The sequence below is a fragment of the Pseudophryne corroboree genome, chromosome 10 (assembly GCF_028390025.1).
Source record: "Pseudophryne corroboree isolate aPseCor3 chromosome 10, aPseCor3.hap2, whole genome shotgun sequence".
In the NCBI taxonomy this organism is placed as follows: domain Eukaryota; kingdom Metazoa; phylum Chordata; class Amphibia; order Anura; family Myobatrachidae; genus Pseudophryne; species Pseudophryne corroboree.
In genome coordinates, this window is record NC_086453.1 from 291,703,871 (window position 1) to 291,728,120 (window position 24,250).

General features: G+C 46.3%; 1 protein-coding gene and 1 long non-coding RNA gene across 18 annotated transcripts in view; one reads left to right on the top strand and one right to left on the bottom strand.

Moving 5' to 3' along the window:
• Positions 1 to 9,784, bottom strand: part of LOC134965552 (uncharacterized) — a 56,568-nt gene extending 46,784 nt beyond the window's left edge. The window contains exon 1 of the long non-coding RNA XR_010188431.1: positions 9,731 to 9,784. This is a non-coding gene — a long non-coding RNA (uncharacterized LOC134965552). The remainder of the gene's footprint in view (positions 1 to 9,730) is intronic.
• Positions 1 to 24,250, top strand: part of TP73 (tumor protein p73) — a 362,139-nt gene that overhangs the window by 262,226 nt on the left and 75,663 nt on the right. The gene's annotated exons all lie outside the window — the stretch shown is intronic.

Sequence of the window (24,250 nt, forward strand, 5' to 3'; positions counted from 1 at the left end):
ACAAGGGCACGCTGTCTGCCGTAACGTGTAAAAAGGGCACGCTGTCTGCCGTAACGTGTAAAAAGGCACGCTGTCTGCCGTAATGTGTACAAAGGGGACGCTGTCTGCCGTAATGTGTAAAAAGGGGATGCTGTCTGCCATTATGTGTAAAAAGTGTACGCTGTCTGCCGTAATGTGTAACAAGGGCACGCTGTCTGCCGTTATGTGTAAAAAAAGGGGACGCTGTCTGCCGTTATGTGTAAAAAGTGCATGCTGTCTGCCGCTATGTGTAAAAAGGGCACGCTGTCTGCCGTTATGTGTAAAAAGGGGGACGCTGTCTGCCGTAATGTGTAACAAGGGCACGCTGTCTGCCGTTATGTGTAAAAAGGGCACGCTGTCTGCCGTTATGTGTAAAAAGGGGACGCTGTCTACCGTTATGTGTAAAAAGGGGACGCTGTCTGCCATTATGTGTAAAAAGTGTACACTGTCTGCCGCTATGTGTAACAAGGGCACGCTGTCTGCCGTTATGTGTAAAAAGGGCACGCTGTCTGCCGTTATGTGTAAAAAGGGCACGCTGTATGCCGCTATGTGTAAAAAGGGCATGCTGTCTGCCGTTGTGTAAAAAGGGGGACGCTGTCTGCCGTAATGTGTAAAAAGGGGACGCTGTCTGCCATAATGTGTAAAAAGGAGAATCTGTCCGCCGTAAGGTGTAAAAGGGTCTCTACCTGGTGTAGTGGTGCTACTGTGCGGCGTAATTTGAATAATGGAGACTACTGTGCACCGTTTTATGAATTGGTATTATTTTGTGGCCATACCCCTTCCCCACGAAGCCACGCCCAATGTATTTTTGCGTGCGCCTATGGCGCGCACTGCCCCTGTTTTACATGCAGGGGTGGGGCTCAGATGACATTTGTTGCACACAGTGCTAAAATGTCTAGTTACGGCACTGTTGCTAGGTATCCATTTCTCTGGCCCTGAGCAGGTCCCCCTCACCAGATCCTCTCCAGGGGTGAGGGGGTGGACTTGGATGGGATGGGGGGGGGGGGGGGGGGGGGCAAAGCATTTTGTCGCACCTGGGCCCACCGCTCGCTAGTTCCGCCACTGCCCCACACAGTTCACACTTTCCAGGTCATCTGTGGATTTTTAAAATGTGACAGTCGGTGATACACAGTGCAGCTGCTGGGTGACCTGGAAAACGTGACCTGTGTGGGGTCCTGGGGTCCTGCGCTATATAGTAAAGGGCCTACTTGTGAAAACCACCAATATGCATAAAGGTAGTATCTCTAAATTGCAAAGCAAAGTAGTGTGCAATATGAGTTAATTAGTAATTGACCACTTACACTTGGGATACTGCTTGATACAATGAAATTTATTATAGAGACAAACAAATCCTCTTCTTCCACTGTCCGGCAACATTAATATTCAGTAACTGAACAGCATTGTAAATACAATGACTATACACTGGGTTGGACAGGCCCACAGGGGTACAGGAGAAACCACAGGTGGGCCCTACTGGGTGGGGGCGGGGGTCCACCCCACCCCCTCCTCTAGGGATCAGATTCCAGACTGTACTGTTACTAATCTAGTGCATTATCATGCATGAACTACAGTATTTACTGTATATATTTATCTAGGGGACGAACACTTGTAAAATCGTTAGGCAAACCAATGTGGTGGCTGGGCACACCCCCTCTAGAGACTGGCCACACCCTTAAACATGGGCCCCTACCACTGTATCCCCCTGGTGGGCCCTGCATGCCCCAGTCCGACACTGACTATACACAAGATTCCCACGTATGACATCTAGAAGTAATACACTTTAAATTATATTGCAGTATAATGTTTACTCTTATATGACTAGTCAATGTTTGTTGGCGGTGCACATGTTGGGGCCCTTATAAATATCCTGTATATATATGATGAAGTTCCTATCCCACAACTCGGCCTCACTAGCAGATGTGTATGTGTATAAGAAGAAATGGGATCCCTAGGTCGACAGTAACTAGGTCAACCACTATTGGTCGACAGGGTCTCTAGGTCAACAGGGTCTCTAGGTCGACATCTTCTAGATTGACAGGTCAAAAGGTCGACATGAGTTTTTCATAATTTTTTTCTTTTTTTGACCTTTTTCATACTTAGCGATCCACGCGGACTATAATTGGGAACGGTAACCTGCGCCAAGTGCAGTGATAGCGGAGCGAGGCACCTTGCCTGAAGCATGGCGAGCCATGCGAGGGGACACGGTGCACTAATTGGGGTTCCCGGTCACTGTACGGAGAAAACGACGCCCCCAAAAAATAAGATTTTAAACTTACCGGTAAATCTTTATCTCCTAGTCCGTAGAGGATGCTGGGGACTCCGTAAGGACCATGGGGAATAGACGGGCTCCGCATGAGACATGGGCACTAAAAAGAACTTTAGATATGGGTGTGCACTGGCTCCTCCCTCTATGCCCCTCCTCCAGACCTCAGTTAGAGAAACTGTGCCCAGAGGAGATGAACAGTACGAGGAAAGGACTTCTGTTAATCTAAGGGCAAGATTCATACCAGCCCACACCATCCACACCGTATAACCTGGAATATACGCAACCAGTTAACAGTATGAAACAAAACAGCATCAGCCCGAGACTGATCAAAACTGTAACATAACCCTTATGTAAGCAAAAACTATATACAAGTCTTGCAGATGTAGTCCGCACTGGGACGGGTGCCCAGCATCCTCTACGGACTAGGAGAAACAGATTTACCGGTAGGTTTAAAATCTTATTTTCTCTTACGTCCTAGAGGATGCTGGGGACTCCGTAAGGACCATGGGGATTATACCAGAGCTCCAAAACAGGCGGGAGAGTGCGGATGACTCTGCAGCACCGATTGAGCAAACATGAGGTCCTCGTCAGCCAGGGTATCAAACTTGTAGAACTTTGCAAAGGTGTTTGAACCCGACCAAGTAGCAGCTCGGCACAGCTGTAATGCCGAGACACCTCCGGCAGCCGCCCAAGAAGAGCCCACCTTCCTAGTGGAATGGGCCTTTACAGAATTTGGTAATGGCAATCCAACTGTAGAATGAGCCTGCTGAATCGTGTTATGAGATCCAGCGAGCAATAGTCTACTTCGAAGCAGGAGCGCCAACCTTGTCGGCTGCATACAGGACAAACAGTGCCTCTGTTTTCCTAACCCGAGCCGTTCTGGCCACATAAATTTTCAATGCCCTGACCACATCAAGGGACTCGGAATCCTCTGAGTCCCGCGTAGCCATAGGCACCACAATAGGTTGGTTCATATGAAAACATTAAACCACCTTGGGCAAAAATTGAGGACGAGTCCGCAATTCCGCTCTATCCACATGGAAAATCAGATAGGGGCTTTTGTGAGATAAAGCCGCCAACTCCGACACTCGCCTAGCCGATGCCAAGGCCAACAACATGACCACTTTCCAAGTGAGATACTTTAATTCCACCGTTTTAAGTGGTTCAAACCAGTGAGACTTAAGGAACCGCAACGCCACGTTAAGGTCCCAGGGTGCCACTGGAGGTACAAAAGGAGGCTGGATATGCAGCACTCCCTTCACAAAAGTCTGTACTTCTGGGAGAGAAGCCAATTCCTTCTGAAAGAAAATGGATAGGGCCGAAATCTGAACCTTAATGGAGCCTAATTTTAGGCCCAAAATCACTCCAGTTTGTAGGAAGTGAAGGAAACGGCCCAGATGGAATTCTTCCGGAGGAGCATTCCTGGACTCACACCAAGATACACACTTCCGCAATATACGGTGATAATGTTTTGCTGTCACGTCCTTCCTAGCCTTTATCAGAGTAGGAATGACCTCATCCGGAATGCCCTTTTCCGCTAGGATCCGGCGTTCAACCGCCATGCCATCAAACGCAGCCGCGGTAAGTCTTGGAACAGACAGGGCCCCTGTTGTAACAGGTCCTTTCTGAGAGGAAGAGGCCATGGACCATCTGTGAGCATTTCCTGCAGATCCGGATACCAGGCCCTTCGCAGCCAATCTGGAACAATGAGAATTGCCTGTACTCCTCTTCGTCTTATGATTCTCAATATCTTGGAGATGAGAGGAAGAGGAGGAAACACATAGACCGACTGGAACACCCACGGTGTCACCAGGGCGTCTACTGCCACCGCCTGAGGGTCCCTTGACCTGGTGCAATACCTCGGTAGTTTCTTGTTGAGGCGTGACGCCATCATGTCTATCTGAGGCAGTCCCCACTGACTTGCAATCTCTGCGAAGACTTCCTGATGAAGTCCCCACTCTCCTGGATGGAGATCGTGTCTGCTGAGGAAGTCTGCTTCCCAGTTGTCCACTCCCGGAATGAAGACTGCTGTCAGAGCGCTTACATGATTTTCCGCCCAGCGAAGAATCCTGGTGGCTTCTGCCATTGCCGCTCTGCTCTTTGTTCCGCCTTGGCGGTTTACATGAGCCACTGCGGTGATGTTGTCTGACTGATTCAGAATCGGTAGGTTGCGAAGCAACTTCTCCGCTTGACGAAGGGCATTGTATATGGCCCTCAACTCCAGGACGTTGATGTGAAGACAAGCCTCCTGGCTTGACCAGAGACCTTGGAAGTTTCTTCCCTGTGTGACTGCTCCCCAACCTCGGAGGCTCGCGTCCGTGGTTACCAGAACCCAGTCCTGAATGCCGAACCTGTGACCCTCTAGAAGGTGAGCACTCTGCAGCCACCACAGGAGAGATACCCTGGACCTGAGGGACAGGGTGATCATCTGATGAATCTGTAGATGTGACCCGGACCACTTGTCCAGAAGGTCCCATTGGAAAGTCCTCGCATGGAACCTGCCGAATGGAATGGCCTCGTAAGACGCCACCATCTTTCCCAGAACTCGAGTGCAGTGATGCACCGACACCCTTTTTGGCTTCAATAGGTCCCTGACCAAAATCATGAGTTCTTGGGCCTTTTCCATCGGAAGATAAACCCTTTTCTGGTCTGTATCCAGAATCATGCCTGAGAAAGGCAAACGAGTCGTTGGAACCAACTGTGACTTCGGGATATTGAGAATCCAGCCATGCTGTTGCAACACCTTCAGGGAAAGTGATACTCTGTTCAGCAACTGCTCTCTTGATCTCGCTTTTATTAGGAGATCGTCCAAGTACGGGATAATTGTGACACCCTGCTTGCGCAGGAGCACCATCATTTCCACCATTACCTTGGTGAAAATCCTCGGGGCCGTGGAAAGCCCAAACGGCAACGTCTGAAATTGGTAATGACAATCCTGTACAGCAATTCTCAGGAACGCCTGATGAGGTGGATATATGGGAACATGAAGGTATGCATCCTTTATGTCCAGGGACACCATATAATCCCCCCCTTCCAGGCTGGCGATGACCGCTCTGAGCGATTCCATCTTGAACTTGAACCTTTTTAAGTATAGGTTTAAGGATTTTAAATTTAAAATGGGTCTGACCGAACCGTCCGGTTTCGGGACTACAAACAGGGTTGAGTAATACCCCATCCCCTGCTGAAGCAGGGGAACTATGATCACCACTTGTTGAAGACACAATTTTTGAATTGCATTTAAAACTATCTCCCTCTGTCGGGGAGAAGCCGGTAGGGCCGATTTGAAAAACCGGCGAGGAGGCACCTCTTCGAATTCCAGCTTGTAACCCTGGGAAACAATTTCTATTGCCCAGGGATCCACCTTTGAGTGAATCCAGACGTGGCTGAAAAGTCGAAGATGTGCCCCCACTGGGGCGGACTCCCTCAGCGGAGCCCCAGCGTCATGCGGTGGATTTTGTAGAGGCCGGGGAGGACTTCTGCTCCTGGGAACTAGCTGTGGTGTGCAGCTTTTTCCCCCTGCCCTTACCTCTGGCAAGAAAGGAAGATCCCCGTACTCTCTCTTGGGTTTATGCGACCGAAAGGACTGCATCTGATAATGTGGCGTTTTCTTAGGCTGTGAGGAAACATAAGGCAAAAAAGTTGATTTACCTGCCGTAGCTGTGGAAACTAGGTCCGTGAGACCTTCCCCAAACAATTCCTCACCCTTGTAAGGTAAAACCTCTATATGCCTCTTCGAGTCGGCATCACCCGTCCATTGTCGGGTCCATAGGGCTCGTCTAGCAGAAATCGCCATAGCGTTGGCTCTGGAACCCAGTAGGCCAACGTCTCTCTGAGCATCTCTCATATATAGGACAGCATCTTTAATATGACCCAGGGTCAATAAAATGGTTCCCTTATCCAGCGTATCTATATCAGCAGATAAGGTATCTGTCCACGCTGCTACAGCGCTACAAACCCAAGCCGACGCTATCGCCGGTCTGAGTAAGGTACCAGTATGTGTGTAAATTGACTTCAAGGTAGTCTCCTGCCTGCGATCAGCAGGATCCTTGAGGGTTGCCGTATCTTGACATGGCAGCGCTAACTTTTTGGATAAGCGTGTCAACGCTTTGTCCACCCTTGGGGAGGATTCCCACCGTATCCTGTCCTTAGCCGGGAAAGTTTACGCCATAAGAATCCTTTTGGGAATCTGCAGTTTTTTGTCTGGAGATTCCCAAGCCTTTTCAAATAACTCGTTCAGCTCATGAGCTCATGAGATGGGGGAAAGGTTACCTCAGGTTTCTTTTCCTTATACATGCGCACCCTCGTGTCAGGGACAGAGGGGTCATCTGTGATATGCAACACATCTTTTATTGCAATAATCATATAATGAATACTTTTAGCCAATTTTGGCTGCAACTTTGCATCATCGTAGTCGACACTGGAGTCAGAATCCGTGTCGGTATCAGTGTCTACTACTTGGGATAGTGGGCGCTTTTGAGACCCAGAAGGTCCCTGCGACATAGTGAAAGGCAGGGCTTGACTCCCTGTACATTCCCTGGACTCTGCTTTGTCCAACCTTTTGTGTAATAAATTCACATTTGCATTTTAAACATTCCACATATCCAACCAGTCAGGTGTCGGCGTTGCCGACGGAGACACCACACTCATTTGCTCCACCTCCTCCCTAGAAGAGCCTTCCGCTTCAGACATGCCGACACACGCGTACCTACACCCCACACACTCAGGGAATTCTCTATCTGGAGACAGTTCCCCCACAAGGCCCTTAGGAGAGACAGAGAGAGAGTATGCCAGCACACACCCAGCGCCAATGACCCTGGAAAAAATACCCAGATAGCGCTTTTATTATATATATATATATATTCACTGCGCCAAATTATGTGACCCCCCCCCCCCCCCCTTCTTTAAAACCCTCTGTCACCGTGTTCAGCAGGGGAGAGTCCGGAGAGCCAGCTTCTCAGCGGTGTGCTGTGGAGAAAATGGCGCTGGTGAGTGCTGAGGGATCAAGCTCCGCCCCCTCAGCGGCGGGCTTCGGTCCCGCTTGATTTCTTTTAAAAACTGGCGGGGGATTTCCAATATACAGTGCAGAGCCTGCGTGTTACCTCAGTGAAGATCTGAAGTCTTCTGCCGCCTCTGAAGTCTTCTTATCTTCTCATACTCACCCGGCTTCTATCTTCCGGCTCTGTGAGGAGGACGGCGGCGCGGCTCTGGGACGAACAGCTAGGAGAGACCTGCGTTCCGACTCCTTCTGGAGCTAATGGTGTCCAGTAGCCTATGAAGCGGAGCCTAGCATTTAAGAAGGTCTGCTTCTCTCTCCTCAGTCCCTCTATGCAGGGAGCCTGTTGCCAGCAGTGCTCCCTGAAAATAAAAAACCTAACAAAAATTATTTCTTTCAGGAAACTCTGGAGAGCTCCCTGTAATGCACCCAGTCTACTCTGGGCACAGTATCAAACTGAGGTCTGGAGGAGGGGCATAGAGGGAGGAGCCAGTGCACAACCATATCTAAAGTTCTTTTTAGTGCCCATGTCTCCTGCGGAGCCCGTCTATTCCCCATGGTCCTTACGGAGTCCCCAGCATCCTCTAGGACGTAAGAGAAAGCACATAAAGAACTCATGTCGACTTTTGACATGTCGTCTTAGAACAAAAGGAAGGAGAAAGGGTTCGAAATGCCCTATAGTGGTGCACACAATTTTGTATTAAAATATAACTTTTATTATGATATATAATAAAACCAGCGAATATTAAGAAAAAAATAGAATAGTGTAAATAGAAAGAAAATCGTGATTAAAATAAAAATGCTGCGCAGTAGATGTCACCGGATTGAATCAGATATTGCTATCAAAATTTATAGATAGTCGAAAGTGTGTTAGGAATATATAATTCCTGTATATCTGTAGTTCACATTTGTACTACTGAAGGGAATCCTAGAGTAAGCGTCCAAAATTTTCTAATCCCTCCCAGGATTTAAAGTATAGGATCGTTCAAGCAGGATTTCCAGATGTCATCATATATAATGTGCTAGTGATATAGCTATAATAGCTTGCTGTGTGTAGTGCTGAAATAATTCACAATAAAGTGATCAAACAAAAAATGTGTGTTGTACTTTCACTATATCTCAGAGTGTACAGACTCTTATTATAAGATCTCAATAGCACCTTTGTGTCTTCCTAAATTTCATGAACCATATTGTATCCACTGCAATAGAAACATAAGAGCATAGGGATACAAATGTATCCACTTAAAAAGAAACGGCTGTTGTTAGCTCAAAGACTAGGCTCTGACAATATCAAGCCTTTAAATTGCCACAAATAGTAAACACCGTTATCCCAGTTTCAGTGTAACATCATTTGGGCTCATTTGAAGCAAGAATGATTACTGGCAGTGAAATAATCAGTAATCCCTTGTCAGGGGGTGTACTATGGTCTGTCAATGATTGTTATGTATCACGTGCTTTCACTCAAAATCCCTATATACCAGTATATATTAATTATTAAAGATCCATATGAGATCATGCAGATTATTTACTCCTCTGTGGCATTAAAGAAGATAATGAGGGCTCACCCCGTTCTTATCTGGGTGTAAGTTGATGAGTTAGTTTAAGCATTGTTCATTTCTGTATTTTACTGAGCCGTGAGAATGTGTATATATGATCTTACACCTGGGACCTAAGAATATTAGGCACCCTATGATTCCTTGTTACTCAGAAGGGTTTCACACACTCAGTGTTATTTAATGATTTCTGATATAGGCTCATACACATATTGAGTGTCTGATAGTATACGTATTTAGGCTTTATTATACAGCCTTATGGACACTATTTAATACAGTTCACTGATACAGGCTCATACACATATTGAGTGTCCGATAGTATACGTATTTTGGCTTTATTATACCGCCTTATGGACACTTATTTGATACAGTTCACTACACCCAATATATTTTTGCGCAGTGAGATGTTTTATCAGTATCTAGTTGCACTGCTTCATTCCTATAGTCCCCACGGCTTGCAGGGGTTAAGGCACTCAACTAAATAGTTCCTAGTATAGACACATGTATATACATTAATTGTCAGGTACTATACATATTGAGGCTTTAATACATAGCCTTATGGACACTGTTTGATACAATTCACCACACTCAGTACTTTCACATACACAGTAAGATATTTCATAAACATCTGATTTCACTGCTTCCTTCCTATAATTCCCGCGACTCGCAGGGATTAAGGCACTTTCGACTAAGATATGAGAGGTCCTTCTATCTAATTATGCATGATCCGGTGACTACCTAAGGTGCGCAGCTAGCCTGACGCACGCTTCGCTGTTCGCTTCATCAGAGGCAGAACCAGATTGTTTCCTGGTTCACCCTTAAATACCGGCGGTTGCCGCAGTTCGCCAATAGGATTTACTTTTTCATAATTAAATATCCCATGGCATGTTGCCACCTCACCTGCTGGTGTTCTAATCACATGATCGGCCTTCACTGAGTTTTCCTATGCCGTCATCTCAGATTGTCTCAATCGATCTCAGTTCAGACAGACTAGATTCAGACTGGACTATTTAAATACCTATCCATAATACGAAACCTCCGTCTCAGTGTTTACATGTATTCAAACTAATATAGCTGTTGGGCACTATAAATCCCTAAAAAGCAACCATGTAAATCTTTATGTTGCTAGTATTTATCAGACACATAATATTTATTTTTATTTTGATCTCATATCCGCTAGATATATATATATATATATATATATATATATATAGACCAAATTTATTAATGAATCAATCGTTTGATATTTGTCATATTTTTCATTAATGCTTGTCTTATAAATATTTGGTCTCATATTGGCTAAACACATATAAACCAAATTAATTAATGGACCAATGATTAGGTATTTCTCAAGTCAAAATTCATACTATTCTCTGTGTTTTTATGATGTGACCAATAATACATAAAATTATTGGAAATTCCATAATTAGATCAAAGTATGTTCAAGGACAATCTCATCAGATAAATATGTGTACATATCCAAAATTGTGTTTAAGTAAATCATAACGTGAATAAAAATATAAATATACCAAGGATATTAAATGGATATTCCTATTGGGGAATAAATGATAATTCCCTAATGACATCAGTAAAATAAAAAAATAATAAATAATAACCTTCCATACCCATGGATCATATTTCTAGCTCCATGGACTAAATTGTGAAAGTAAACTACAGTTAAAATAATCTATTGCAGTGGAATATGGTTCATGAAACTTAGGAAGACACACAGGTGCTATTGAGATCTTATAATAAGAGTCTGTACACTAACTCTGAGATATAGTGAAAGTACAACACACATTTTTTGTTCGATTACTTTATTGTGAATTATTTCAGCACTACACACAGCAAGCTATTATAGCTATATCACTAGCACATTATATATGATGACATCTGGAAATCCTGCTTGAACGATCCTATACTTTAAATCCTGGGAGGGATTAGAAAATTTTGGACGCTTACTCTAGGATTCCCTTCAGTAGTACAAATGTGAACTACAGATATACAGGAATTATATATTCCTAACACACTTTCGACTATCTATAAATTTTGATAGCAATATATGATTCAATCCGGTGACATCTAGTGCGCAGCATTTTTATTTTAATCACGATTTTCTTTCTATTTACACTATTCTATTTTTTTCTTAATATTCGCTGGTTTTATTATATATCATAATAAAAGTTATATTTTAATACAAAATTGTGTGCACCACTATAGGGCATTTCGAACCCTTTCTCCTTCCTTTTGTTGTAAATTTATTTTGTCTGTGGTAGCACCCCCCAAGTATTTTTGGAACAACACTAACGTGTTTTTGATAATAAAAATGGGGGTTATTCTCTGAATATATAACCTGTGTGACTAATATTACAGCGACATGTCGACTTAGACCCTGTCGACCTAGAGACCCTGTCGGCATAGAGACCCTGTCGACTTAGTTACTGTCGACCTTGCATACCACACCCAGAAGAAATAGTCACTTTGGCTATATAATCTGCTAGGACTGTTCGTGGCTACCCTTGTATCCATCTCCAGGGAAGGTTATGCTGGAATTGCAACAAGTAACTTGGTAGCTTTTCAGTGGGAAGTAATTCCAATGTTATGCATAAAGAAGGACAGTCTGTGGAGCTCACTATAATTTCAGTTGCATGTAACCAAATTCAACACATTGAAATAGAGTTAGTACCATTTCTACATTGCATACGATAACTGCCCCACTTATATATTTTTTTGTGTGTCACAATTATTAACATATTATAAAGGTTCATACCCTTGTAGTGCAGTCAATCCAATTTCAATAACAGAGACCTGTGATGCTTTTAAAGGGCCCTACTCACTTATAGATAATTTATAGCGATATGGATGATATTGTTGAAAAATTAACGATATAACGTTAATATCGTTCAGTGTGTCCCCGCAGTCATTCATCTACGGTCTATCATCGTTTATTCATGTAAGCCAATTTGGAAGATATTGATGTTTGCAATGTCAAGTCGTTCAAATCAATCATACAAATCATTCAGTGTGTATGCAAAAAAATCGTTACTGAAAAATCATCATCGTTCATCGTCCAAATCGCCCAGTGTGTAAGGCCCTTAAGTTATTGTCATCTGCAATTGAATATAACTAGTGCAGAATATAAATTGACACTTCTGCCTGTAAACAGTGCCGTTTCTAGCGGCGGGCGAGCCGTGCAACCGCACGGGGCGCCCGCCGCAGCACTTTGTGTGTCCGTAATCTCCTCTCCTCCCACTTCCCGAGCGCTCCTGCTCAGGGGGCGGAGTTTCGCGGAATGACGCGTTTGCGTCGCGACGTCACGACGCAAACACGTCATTCCACGAAGCCCCACCCCCCGAGCAGGAGCGCTCAGGGAGAGGGAGGAGAGGAGATTAGCCTGCAAGGAGGAAGCGGCCGGCGCGAGGGACGTGAGGCGGCGGGACCCGAAGAGCGGGAAGATGTAAGTATTATCTCTATCTTTCTCTCTCTCCCCCTTCCTTCTCCCCCCCACTTGACACCTGCCTGCCGCACTGTGTAAAATGGGGATACCTGCCTGCCGCACTGTGTAAAATGGGGATACCTGCCTGCCGCACTGTGTAAAATGGGAATACCTTCCGCACTGTGTAAAATGGGGATACCTGCCTGCCGCACTGTGTAAAATGGGGATACCTGCCTGCCGCACTGTGTAAAATGGGAATACCTGCCGCACTGTGTAAAATGGGGATACCTGCCTGCCGCACTGTGTAAAATGGGGATGCCTGCCGCACTGTGTAAAATGGGGATACCTGCCTGCCGCAATTTGTAAAATGGGGGCACCTGCCTGCGTACTGTGTAAAATGGGGATATCTGCCTGCCGTACTGTGTAAAATGGGGATACCTGCCTGCCGCACTGTGTAAAATGGGGGCACCTGCCTGCCGCACTGTGTAAAATGGGGATATCTGCCTGCCGCACTGTGTAAAATGGGGATATCTGCCTGCCGCACCGTGTAAAAAGGGGATATCTGCCTGCCGCGCTTTGTAAAATGGGGACACCTGCCTGCCGTGCTGTGTAAAATGGGGGCACGTGCCTGCCGCGCTGTGTAAAATGGGGATATCTGCCTGCCGTACTGTGTAAAATGGGGATACCTGCCTGCCGCACTGTGTAAAATCAAATGGGGATACCTGCCTGCCGCACTTTGTAAAATGAGGACACCTGCTTGCCGCACTTTGTAAAATGAGGACACCTGCTTGCCGCGCTGTGTAAAATGGGGACACTTGCCTGCTGTAATGTGTAAAATGGGGACTTTTGTTATTTTTTTTCCCCTGTAGTGGGCGTGATGATATCAGACGAGGTCACGCCCACTTTAATGAGCCCACAACCCATTTTAATCAGGCCACACACCCTTGTCGGGAGCGCGTGCGCCTTCGGCGCGCGCATGCTTTTTCTTTTTATAGCTATATGGGGGGGGGGCACACAATTTTTTTTGTTTTTCGCACTGGGAGCCAAATTGTCTAGAAACGGCCCTGCCTGTAAACTGTTATCATGTGATCATGCAGCAACCACTTATTACACTACAACTGACTACTGACTGTAGCTGGTAATGCTCTTACTGCTTGAAGTCTTTGCTTTATATGTAGTACAACACCACTGCCCTATAGTGTGTGTGTGTGTGTGTATATATATATATATATATATATATATATATATGGTAATTCGGACCCGATCGCTGCTGTGCATTTTCGAACAGTGGGCGATCAGCTATAGACTGCGCATCCGTATGGACCGCAATTCGCACCCGTGTCGGCAAAGAACAACAGGCATTCCCGGACAGTGACAGGCTGGTGCGAAAATTCTGATCGCACAGCCATTCGCAAGCTGATTAACAGGAAGAGGGTGTTTGTGGGTTGTAACTGACCATTTTCTGGGAGTGTCAGGGAAAACGCAGGCATTCCCAGACGTTTTCAGGGAGGGTGCGTGACGTCAGCCTCTTCTCATCGCACTGTAGGAGTAAGTCCTGGGCTGCGCACACACTGCACACACTGTAAAATTCATTCAATGGTGAGTGAGGTGCGAATGGATTTGCAGCTGTCTGCTGACTGAGGGATTTTGCGATTACACACTTGCACGGCGAATATACACTCCCCTTGGGTGGCGACTATCTGAACGCAGCACAACAAATTTAGCAGCCCAGTGATCAGGTCTGAATCACCCACCCCCATAGATAGATAGATAGATAGATAGATAGATAGATTGATAGATACACACAAACATACTGTATATACAGTGGCGTAACAAGCAGTGCTTTCAGGCTCTATTTAATTCAAGTCTCCTATTTAGTAGGGCTTCTCAGATACCAGCTGCTGCCCACAGTTTCTCTTGGCAGAGGCTGTCTATATCAGTCCCCCTTCCAGCACCTACTCTGCTAGTATTGAGAATGCTATGGACTTCTCTATGCAAATGAAGCTATGTGGCTTGGATGATGCAGAATGTGGTGTGTCTCACCACTCTAGTTCCATGGATTGGCTACCTTGTCTGCCGCCCCCATCTCTCAGATTTGTCTGTGGATAAGCCATTCTCCCGACTTCTCTCCCAGCTGTGGTGTGTGGGCAGGGAAAGCTTTTCTCACCGCAACCAAGACCCGGGGATGCATTCCTTCTTACTGGTAGCTCCTTACTGGAAGCACTCTGCGCAGCTGTCGATCTCCGCTGTAGTGCCACCACTTTTGGCGCTAGGTTTGCCACTTTTGGCGATGGCTCCGCCCACTTTTGTCACAGCCTTCACCAGCTGTCACAACTCTGCCTACAGGTAACCATCCGCAGTAGGGATGGCCATCGACCATTGATGATTCGAAATCATCAATGGTTTATGACAGATGTCGAATACTTTTACTAGTGTTCACTCTAGGAGTGAAAAGGGGCAGGGCGCCGGACTCCGGGGGCACATGTGCAGGCGCGCGCGTCCGAAACGGAGGCGCGGCCACGCAAATTAGGGGGCGTGGCCACGCCTACGTCATTTTAGGGGCGGTGCGGCCCACAGACGCTACTACAGAGAGCGTCTGTGGCCGGCGACGTCACTGTTGGGGGCGTGCCCAGCACCTCCGTCGGTGCTTGGCTTCCCCCAGCCCTCTCCCAATGTGTGAATGGATGCCGCGCGCATGCGCACGGCATCTATACATGCCGGGAGGGCAGGAAGCGGGCGGCTGTTCTAGCAGGGCGCCGCAAAAGGGGCAGGGCGGGTTTTGCCTGCTAAAAAACGGGCAGGGCGCGGCGCCCTGCTAAAACAGCCTAGAGTGAACACTATTTTACCATCGATGAAGGAGAACCAGATGGTTTCCCGTCATCAATGGTTCAGTGCTACCAATTTATTTTTTCCCCTCAAAGTATCAGGGCACGGAGCTAAGCCATGCCCCAGGGCTCTGATTGGCCCACAATTAATTTTACAGTAATGCAGGGGTGACCATCGATGGGTAAAACCATCAATGGTTTGTTTACAGATGGTTTTACACCATCGAGGTTATCCATCAATGGCACCATCGATGGTGACCATTGATGGATAACCCACCGATGGCCATCCCTAATCTGCAGATAAACAGGACCTGGCTCCCTCTCTGGCGTCCCACTGGTTGATTGACAGCTAGGAAAGAGAGTAGTTGCTAGAATGTTCCCTCGGTCACTGGCCACCATTGTGTATATACGCATATTTTAATGGTACATATCAGTTAACTGTAAATAAAGTATTGATATGACATTTGTAATAATTGTATATATATTTATAATCCTCTGAGGTGTAAATACATTAAATTAACCATTTATAAAAATATATTTCACATTTGTTTGTTTTCAGTATAGAGTTATCACTTTAATTACAGCAACATTTACCTCACATATATGGTGTCATTCTGAGTTGATTGCTCGCTAGATACTTTTAGCAGCCGTGCAAACGCATAGTCGCCGCCTATGGGGGAGTGTATTTTCGCTTTGCAAGTGTGCGAACACGTGTGCAGCCGAGCGGGACGAAAAAGTTTTTTGCAGTTTCTGAGTAGCTCTGGACAACCTCAGCCTTTGAGATCACTTCAGTCTTTTTGGTCCCGGAATTGACGTCAGACACCCGCCCTGCAAACGCCTGGACACGCCTGCGTTTTCCCAAACACTCCCAGAACACAGTCAGTTGACACCCGTAAACGCCCTCTTCCTGTCAATCTCCTTGCGATCGGCTGTGCGAATGGATTCTTCGGTAAATCCATCGCCCAGCAACCATCTGCTTGTACCCTTACGATGCGCCTGCGCATTGCGGTGCATACGCATGCGCAGTAGTAACCTGTTTGCTGCGCTGCGAAAAACTGCAGCGAGCGATCAACTCGGAATGACCCCCATAGCACGTTACCCTTAATCAGGGTTACATGTCATTTGTCAAACACATGATGGGAGTTGGTTGGCTGGAGCACCGTTAATCATTTGTAATGAGTGATAACAAGAATATCACTCGTTGTTTAATCTTCTCCTAAATAGATTATGAAAAACTACATCTTCTCAATTCATATGAAGTTTGTTACCTGGATAAACAAAGGATGAAAGTGGCATTTACAAGAAATGGAAGTATAGGAATAGTACAGTAATTATCAAGGGCGGTTTACACCCCCCTCCTCTCCGGCGGTGCAGTAGAGTCTGGCTTTGTGCCAGAGTGCTGTGCATGTGCAGATCTACAGGAACATGCTGCCCACTCCAGTGATTTTTGCACTGTATGTATATATAGTGTTGGACTGGAGTAAGAAGGGCCCCCACAGAGGGAATACAGTGTTAGAAGCCCAGGATTAAGGGGTGCGGCCTGCCACCACAGAGGTTTGGCAAACCATTACAGAGTGCATGGTCTGGGCCCCATATATACGGGTTCACTACGGTATGCCAGCGGTCGGGCTCACGGCGACCAGCATACCGGCGCCGGGAGCCCGACCGCCGGCTTACCGACAGTGTAGCGAGCGCAAATGAGCCCCTTGCGGGCTCGCTGCGCTTGCCATGCTACGGGCACGGTGGCACGCTATTTTATTCTCCCTCCAGGGGGTCGTGGACCCCCACGAGGGAGAATAAGTGTCGGTATGCCGGCTGTCGGGATCCCGGCGCCGGTATACTGTGCGCCGGGATCCCGTCAGTCGGCATACTGAAGACCACCCATATATACATGTGATAGGGGACCCTGGTACTGACCAGCCAGTGTCTACAACTCAATGAGAACTGTATTAAGTCTAGTAAAGGCAAAATACATGCCATTGTAGAAAACAAACAAAAAAATCCACTATCTAAGCTCTTACCCTGGGATAACTTAATTGTAGGTTAGTGAATGAATACAGAGCAACAATGCCATTCCAATCATTGTCAGGAACTGTTCATTACAGTATATTAAAGCCCAAAAGAGTGTGGGACAGTGTTGTGTTATGACCACTCACTTTGATTGGCAAAAAGGCGAACCTTGGTGTAGGTCTGTGAGGGCAGCAAATCAAGCATCCATTTTCATCAGTTTTCCAACGCCACTGTGCAGCTTGTCCACCCTCTGACAACTATAATGCATTGGGTTTGTTCACACTCCTGCAACTACTGTATCGTGTACAGTGAACAGAGCGGACCTGTGCCATGTTCAAGGACCACAAAAATAAAAAAATTTACCTGGATACTGTAAAGTCATTTGCTGAATAAGGGGTCTATTTATTGAAATTATTTTTACTAACATAATGTGAAAAGGGTGTGAAAACACCCTTTTTCACATTATTTTAGTATCATTATTTTCATGAAAAACTGCTCCAAATCCTTTAATTGACTTTTTTTAGTAACCCACATCGCATTCCCCATACTTATAATGGGAAATGTGATGTGGCCGAATTTACTACAGAGAAAACTGAGCGGGGACCCGGCAGAGTGATCAGCTCTGTGTGTCCGATGGACACACAAGCTGATCAATGTGTAAAAAAAAAAAAAAAAAACATACTCACCAGAGAGCCGGTGACCACTGCTCCGGTGAGCGCTGCCGGGCACCGGGTCCCCCATGTGCTGCAAAGTGACCCTGGTTCAGTAAAGTGACGCTGCAAAGCGGCAGCACACTTTACAGCATCGGGGGTCACCGCAGCACACAGGATCCGGCGCCCGGCAGCCCAGCGGGAACAGTGCGGACCGGCTCCCTGGACTGGTGAGTATATTGATCTTCTGGGGGGGAGGGGGGGGCAGCGGCGATGTCGATGGTATTTTTTCCAAAAAATACCCCGTTTGATGCTGCGTAGTATCATCGCAGGGACAGAGCTTGACCGCAAGCTCTGTCCCTGCACGCGATAATTGATACATCCGTGCAATGTAGTCCATTATCGCAGTGTTAGTTGGGGCAATTTTATCACCTGTCATCCGCATCCTGGATGCGGATGGTGATAAATAGGCCCCTAAGTATTTACAATGTAGTAAATGAAGTGTCACCAGAAGTGAGTATATAACTCTGTGGAACGGGTGCCAGCACTTGATAAACCTAAGCGGACACCAAAGGCACCGCCGCCAGGTTTTACGTTACTCAGTCAGTACCTATATTTTCACCACAGTGCCCGTGCCCTCAGTATATGCCAGCTGCTGACATAGAGGGTCAACAGGTGACGGTTTCCTACATGTAGAGCCACCAGCTGCTCCTCCATGTTGGGCTGATGTCATGGGGCACCACACTCCGAAGCATGCCACCCCACCACTGTCTAAACAATGTAATAAGTGACCACTTGGTAGCAGCTATCAGGAGGGTGGCACTTGGCAGGAAATGGTGGTTACCCCTAATGGGCCATGTGTCAGCCATGCATATCACATAGATCTTATTTTATTTGGCAGGTAAAATCATATTTGTACTATTTTTAGAGGTTATACCTAAAATTGGACTAATGTTGTAACATATAGATTTATCCTATAAACAGATGAATGTAACAACTATAGATTTTCTCTCGGTAGAGTTTATTAGTGTAGAACTCAGAATTTATCAATAGTAAATAATTACACTGCTTGATAAGGGTTTATGGAATCATATTCATAAGTTATAAGACATTATTTTACTGTACAGTAAAGCAAATATGAAAAAGTACCAGGACTACCCAACCTGGCAAAGCACCAATTTACCAATCATGCACAGTTGTCTGACTTAAACATAAAGGTAAGAAAAGAAGACGAAATAGCAAAAAAGGTCCATAGCAAATATGTAGCTAGTGCTATATAGCAAAACTAAATAAGTATGTAACCATTTCTTACACTAAACTGAAGCCTGTGTGATATTTGAGGCTTCACACATAATTTTGGCTGCAGCAATTTGCTTTTGGGATGACTTTGGCTCCATCTGTAAATGCAATACATAGCGACTTGTGGATATTCCAGCTTTATAGAAAAAAATATGGGACACCAGTTTACCAGGCATAGACGACACCAGTATTCCTCCCGGAATACCCACAGCAGATTACTCGTATCCCACATTAATCTGCTCCTGTTTTACTTGCAGATTTCACAGTTCTACATACCTGGGTCAATGTTAAAATAAAACCCCAGGGTATTTAAAATCTAATAAGAGGTTATTACAGTATAATATTAAATTTTTGTATTGGGTCATTAAATAATATCACAGAGTGACAAAAAAAAAAAAAAATACATTATAGGCTTTGAAATAAACTAATATAGCTGGTGCTCACAGCATTCCGCTCCTAGCAACCCTAACTAACCTGTTACTGGGGTCAGTGTATGAAATCAGACACCAGCGACTCTCTAGTTAGAATAGAAAACATGGGTGTGCGGGATCCGCTCTCTAGGTCGACAGTGTTCGACCACTATTGGTCGACAGTAACTAGGTCGACATGGTATCAATGTCGACAGGGTCTCCAGGTCGACATGTTCTAGGTAGGCAGGTGAAATGGTCGACAAGAGGTTTTAATTTTTTTTTTCATACTTAACGATCCATGTGGACTATGATTGGGAATAGTGACCTGCCCGAAGCATGGGGAGCAAAGCGAGCCATGCAAGGGGTCACGGTGCACTAATTGGGGTTCCCGGTCACTGTACGGAGAAAACGACACTAAAATAACATTAAAAACTCATGTCAACCTTTTGACCTGTCGACCTAGACCATGTCGACCTAGAGACCCTGTCGACCTAGCATCCCTGTCAACCTAGTTACTGTCAACCCTATGAACCACACCCGGATGTGCAGGGAGTAAAAGTATAATCTGATTTAAATCTTTTCTTCTTCTTCCACATGTTTTGTTAAATAATGACTCAAATTCAAATAGAATAATTTTTTTAGTAATCCAATATTTTTTTTTTTTTTCAATTTAGTTATTGCTCCTTTAATTTAGTCCTGGGTAACAAATTTGTAAAAATAAGTGGGAAAATCTTTTCAGCTCCTCACAGCTTCTGCATTTGCCTATAATGCAGAACAACAGAGGCCCTCATTCCGAGTTGATCGCTCGCTAGCTACTTTTAGCAGCCGTGGTAACGCATAGTCACCGCCCACGGGGGAGTGTATTTTTGCTTTGCAGGAGTGCGAATGCTTGTGCGGCCGAGCGGCAGCAAACACATTTTGTGCAGAACAGGACCATCCCTGTAGTTACTTATTCTATGCGATGATTGCTGCGACAAAGGTCCTGGTATTGACGTCAGATACCCGCCCAGCAAACGCCTGGACACGCCTGCGTTTTTCCAAACACTCACAGAAAACGGTCAGTTGACACCCAGAAACTCCCACTTCCTGTCAATCTCCTTGCGTCAGCCAGTGCGACTGAAAGCGTTGCTAGAACCTGTGCAAAACCACAAAGCTCTTTGTACTTGTACGACGCACCTGCGCATTGTGGTACATACGCATGCGCAGATTAGCCCCATTCTGCCGTAATCGCTGTGCTGTGAAAATCTGTAGTGAGCAATCAATTCGGAATGAGGGCCAGAGTCCTAGGGCCTAATTCAGAGTTGATCGCAGCAGCAAATTTGTTAGCAGTTGGGCAAAACCATGGGGGTAATTCCAAGTTGATCGCAGCAGGATTTTTGTTAGCAATTGGGCAAAACCATGTGCACTGCAGGGGAGGCAGATATAACATGTGCAGAGAGAGATAGATTTGGGTGGGGTGTGTTCAATCTGCAATCTAATTTGCAGTGTAAAAATAAAGCAGCCAGTATTTACCCTGCACAGAAACAAAATAACCCACCCAAATCTAACTCTCTCTGCACATGTTATATCTGCCTCCCCTGCAGTGCACGTGGTTTTGCCCAATTGCTAAAAAAAATCCTGCTGCGATCAACTTGGAATTACCCTCCATGTGCACTGCAGGGGGGAGGCAGATATAACATGTGCAGATAGAGTTAGATTTGGGTGGGGTGTGTTCAAACTGAAATCTAAATTGCAGTGCAAAAATAAAGCAGCCAGCATTTACCCTGCACAGAAACAAAACAACTCTCCCAAATCTAACTCTCTCTGCACATGTTATATCTGCCACACCTGCAGTGCACATAGGGGGTCATTCTGACCCGTTCGCAAGCTGGGGTTCCTTGCAGCGGTGCGAACGGGTAGGTTCTGCGCATGTGCACCAGCCGCAATGCGCACGGTCGTCGCTGGGCAACGACAAGAAAAACAAAGAAAGTGAACGCTTCTGCGATCGCAAGAAGAGTGACAGGCGGAAGGCGTTCCGGGGCGTCAACTGACCATTTCCTGGGAGTAGAGCAGCGAACGCAGGCGTGTCCAGGCGTTTGGAGGGCGGATGTCTGACGTCAATTCCGGGACCTTCACCGCTGGATGCATCGCACAGGGTAAGTAACTGCAGGGTTGGTCTTGTTTCACACAAAACTTTTTAAGCATAGCAGGGCTGCACAAGCGATCGCAGCCCTGCTATGCTAAAATACACTCCCCCATAGGCGGCGTCTAGTTGATCGCATGAGCAGCAAAAAGTTGCTACGTGCGATCAACTCGGAATGACCCCCATGGTTTTGCCCAACTGCTAACAAATTTGCTGCTGCGATCAACTCTGAATTACCCCCCTAGTTCCCTAGGAACATATATACTTTCCATTTCACCCAACGTTGCTCCCTTGTAGGAGTTTTGCCTGTCACCAGCCTGTTTGAATCTCTTCTTCTGCTGTTTTAGAATAGTACCAAAAAAGGTAAAATTATTCACGCCGGTTGCTAAAACATTCAGATATGTATTGCAATCCCTGCATTATTTCCAGGATCTGTCATAACAGATTCACTCAAGCCAGTTAACGGTATTTGCGGTTTACAAGACACTACATGTTGGAGTAGAATGACAGACACATTATTATCACCTCTGTGGCGCTATCTTGTCCAAACCTGTCTCAGGACACAAATACAGCTGCCTGGTTTGAGTGTAAGAAGAATTACCAGCCTGCGGCTGCCTATCTCCCCCTCTCCTTCTCCTGCCTTGTTGGTGGCTCCATTTATTACACTCACAGGCAAGTTTACTTCAGTCCTTTTTGCACAGTCTGGAATGTACGATAGAAGGGGGGGCAAGCAATGGGTGGGAAAATTTAATTGTTTGGGCAAATCATTTCCTTTAAAGAAAAAAAAATGGAATAAAATAACCCCGAAATAGACAAGTCTAGACAATGCCTTGTCAACAGCTGAAGATAACTGCTATTTTATCAGCTCCGAATGTGTTGGGACACATCAGCTAGCGGATCTGCAGAGACGGGGTTGCTCGGCTGCCTTGTTTTTGTAGAGTTGAAAGTGAAGTTTGTGTTGAAGTAATGCATATTGATAATTGCACTCAAGTGTTGAACAATACTAGGCGTGCTGGACTGGTCTAGGAAAGATGGAGTCACTTTTGCCATGATCCCTTATCTTACCCGGCTGTCTTTGTTAGATTTAGCACAGTGGGTCTTATTCAGACCTGATGGTTATTGTGCGAAATCGCACAGCGACTTATTATCAAACGACTGCACAAGCGTATGCACTGCAATGTGCAGGCGCAAGCCCAAACAGCCACAGAATGGTCCAAAAATCTAGATCGCTAGGCGTACGCAAGTTGATTGACAGGAAGCGAACGTTTGGGGTGGTAACTGGACGTTTTCTGGGAGTGTCAGGAAAAACCCAGGCGTTCCCAAGCGTTTTCAGGGAGGTTGTGTGACGTCAGCTCCGGCCACGATCAGCCTGTTCTCATTGCACTGTAGGAGTAAGTCCTGGGCTGCGCACAGACTGCACGCACTGGAAAAACCATTCGATGATGAGTGAGTTGCGAATGGATTTGCAGCTGTCCGCTGACTGAGGGACATTTTCGCACGGCGTACACATACAATTACACACTTGCATGGGGCGCATTTACACTCCCCCTTGGGATCGCAGGACAACAAAACTTGCAGCACATCGATCACGTCTGAATCACCCCCTATGGTCTGATCAGTCTAGCCCCGTAGCCTTACCCCATCTTCAGATGGCATACGCTGTTTTAATCCTTTGGAAGCCTAATCGAAGGACAAGGTTCTTACGACCCATCTCCCGCGGCCTCAGGCTGGCTTCTGATACTGTGCAGATCCCCTGGAGGAGTCTTTCACATTTGCCGATCCCTGTGAGTTAACTTTAGTACCAGAGGCGTCACTAGGGTTGGTGTCACCCGGTGTGGTAACTCATGGTGTCACCCCCCATGGACTTCCTCCCATATCACACCCAGTGGTGCAAGTAGAAAAAATGTCTTACGGGTACTGTGTGCGCGCGTCGAAGGCGCGCGCGCAAAAAAAGGGTGTGGCCAAATGCCACATGGGGCGTGGCCAATGGAAATGGGGGCGTGATACACATATGGGGGAGGGGCAGATACATGTATGACCCCAATAGTGCCAGATACACGTTGCCCCACAGTGCCAGATATACATTGCCCCACAGTGCCAGATACACATTGCCCCACAGTGCCAGATACACATTGCCCCACAGTGCCAGATACACATTGCCCCACAGTGCCAGATACAGAAATGCCCCCAGAGTGCCAGATATACATTGCCTCACAGTGTCAGATACACGTTGCCCCACAGTGCCAGATACACATTGCCCCACAGTGCCAGATACACAAATGCCCCCACTGTGTCAGATATAGATTGCCCCCCGTGCCAGATACAGAAATGCCCCTACAGTGCCAGATATCCCCCAGTGCCAGGTATACATGCCCCCCCAGTGCCAGATATCCCCCAGTGCCAGATAGAAATGCCCCCCAGTGCCAGATATCCCCCAGTGCCAGATATCCCCCAGTGCCAGGTATATATGCCCCCCAGTGCCAGATATCCCCCAGTGCCAGGTATATATGCCCCCCAGTGCCAGATATCCCCCAGTGCCAGGTATATATGCCCCCCAGTGCCAGATATCCCCCAGTGCCAGATAGAAATGCCCCCCAGTGCCAGATATCCCCCAGTGCCAGATATCCCCCAGTGCCAGGTATATATGCCCCCTAGTGCCAGATATCCC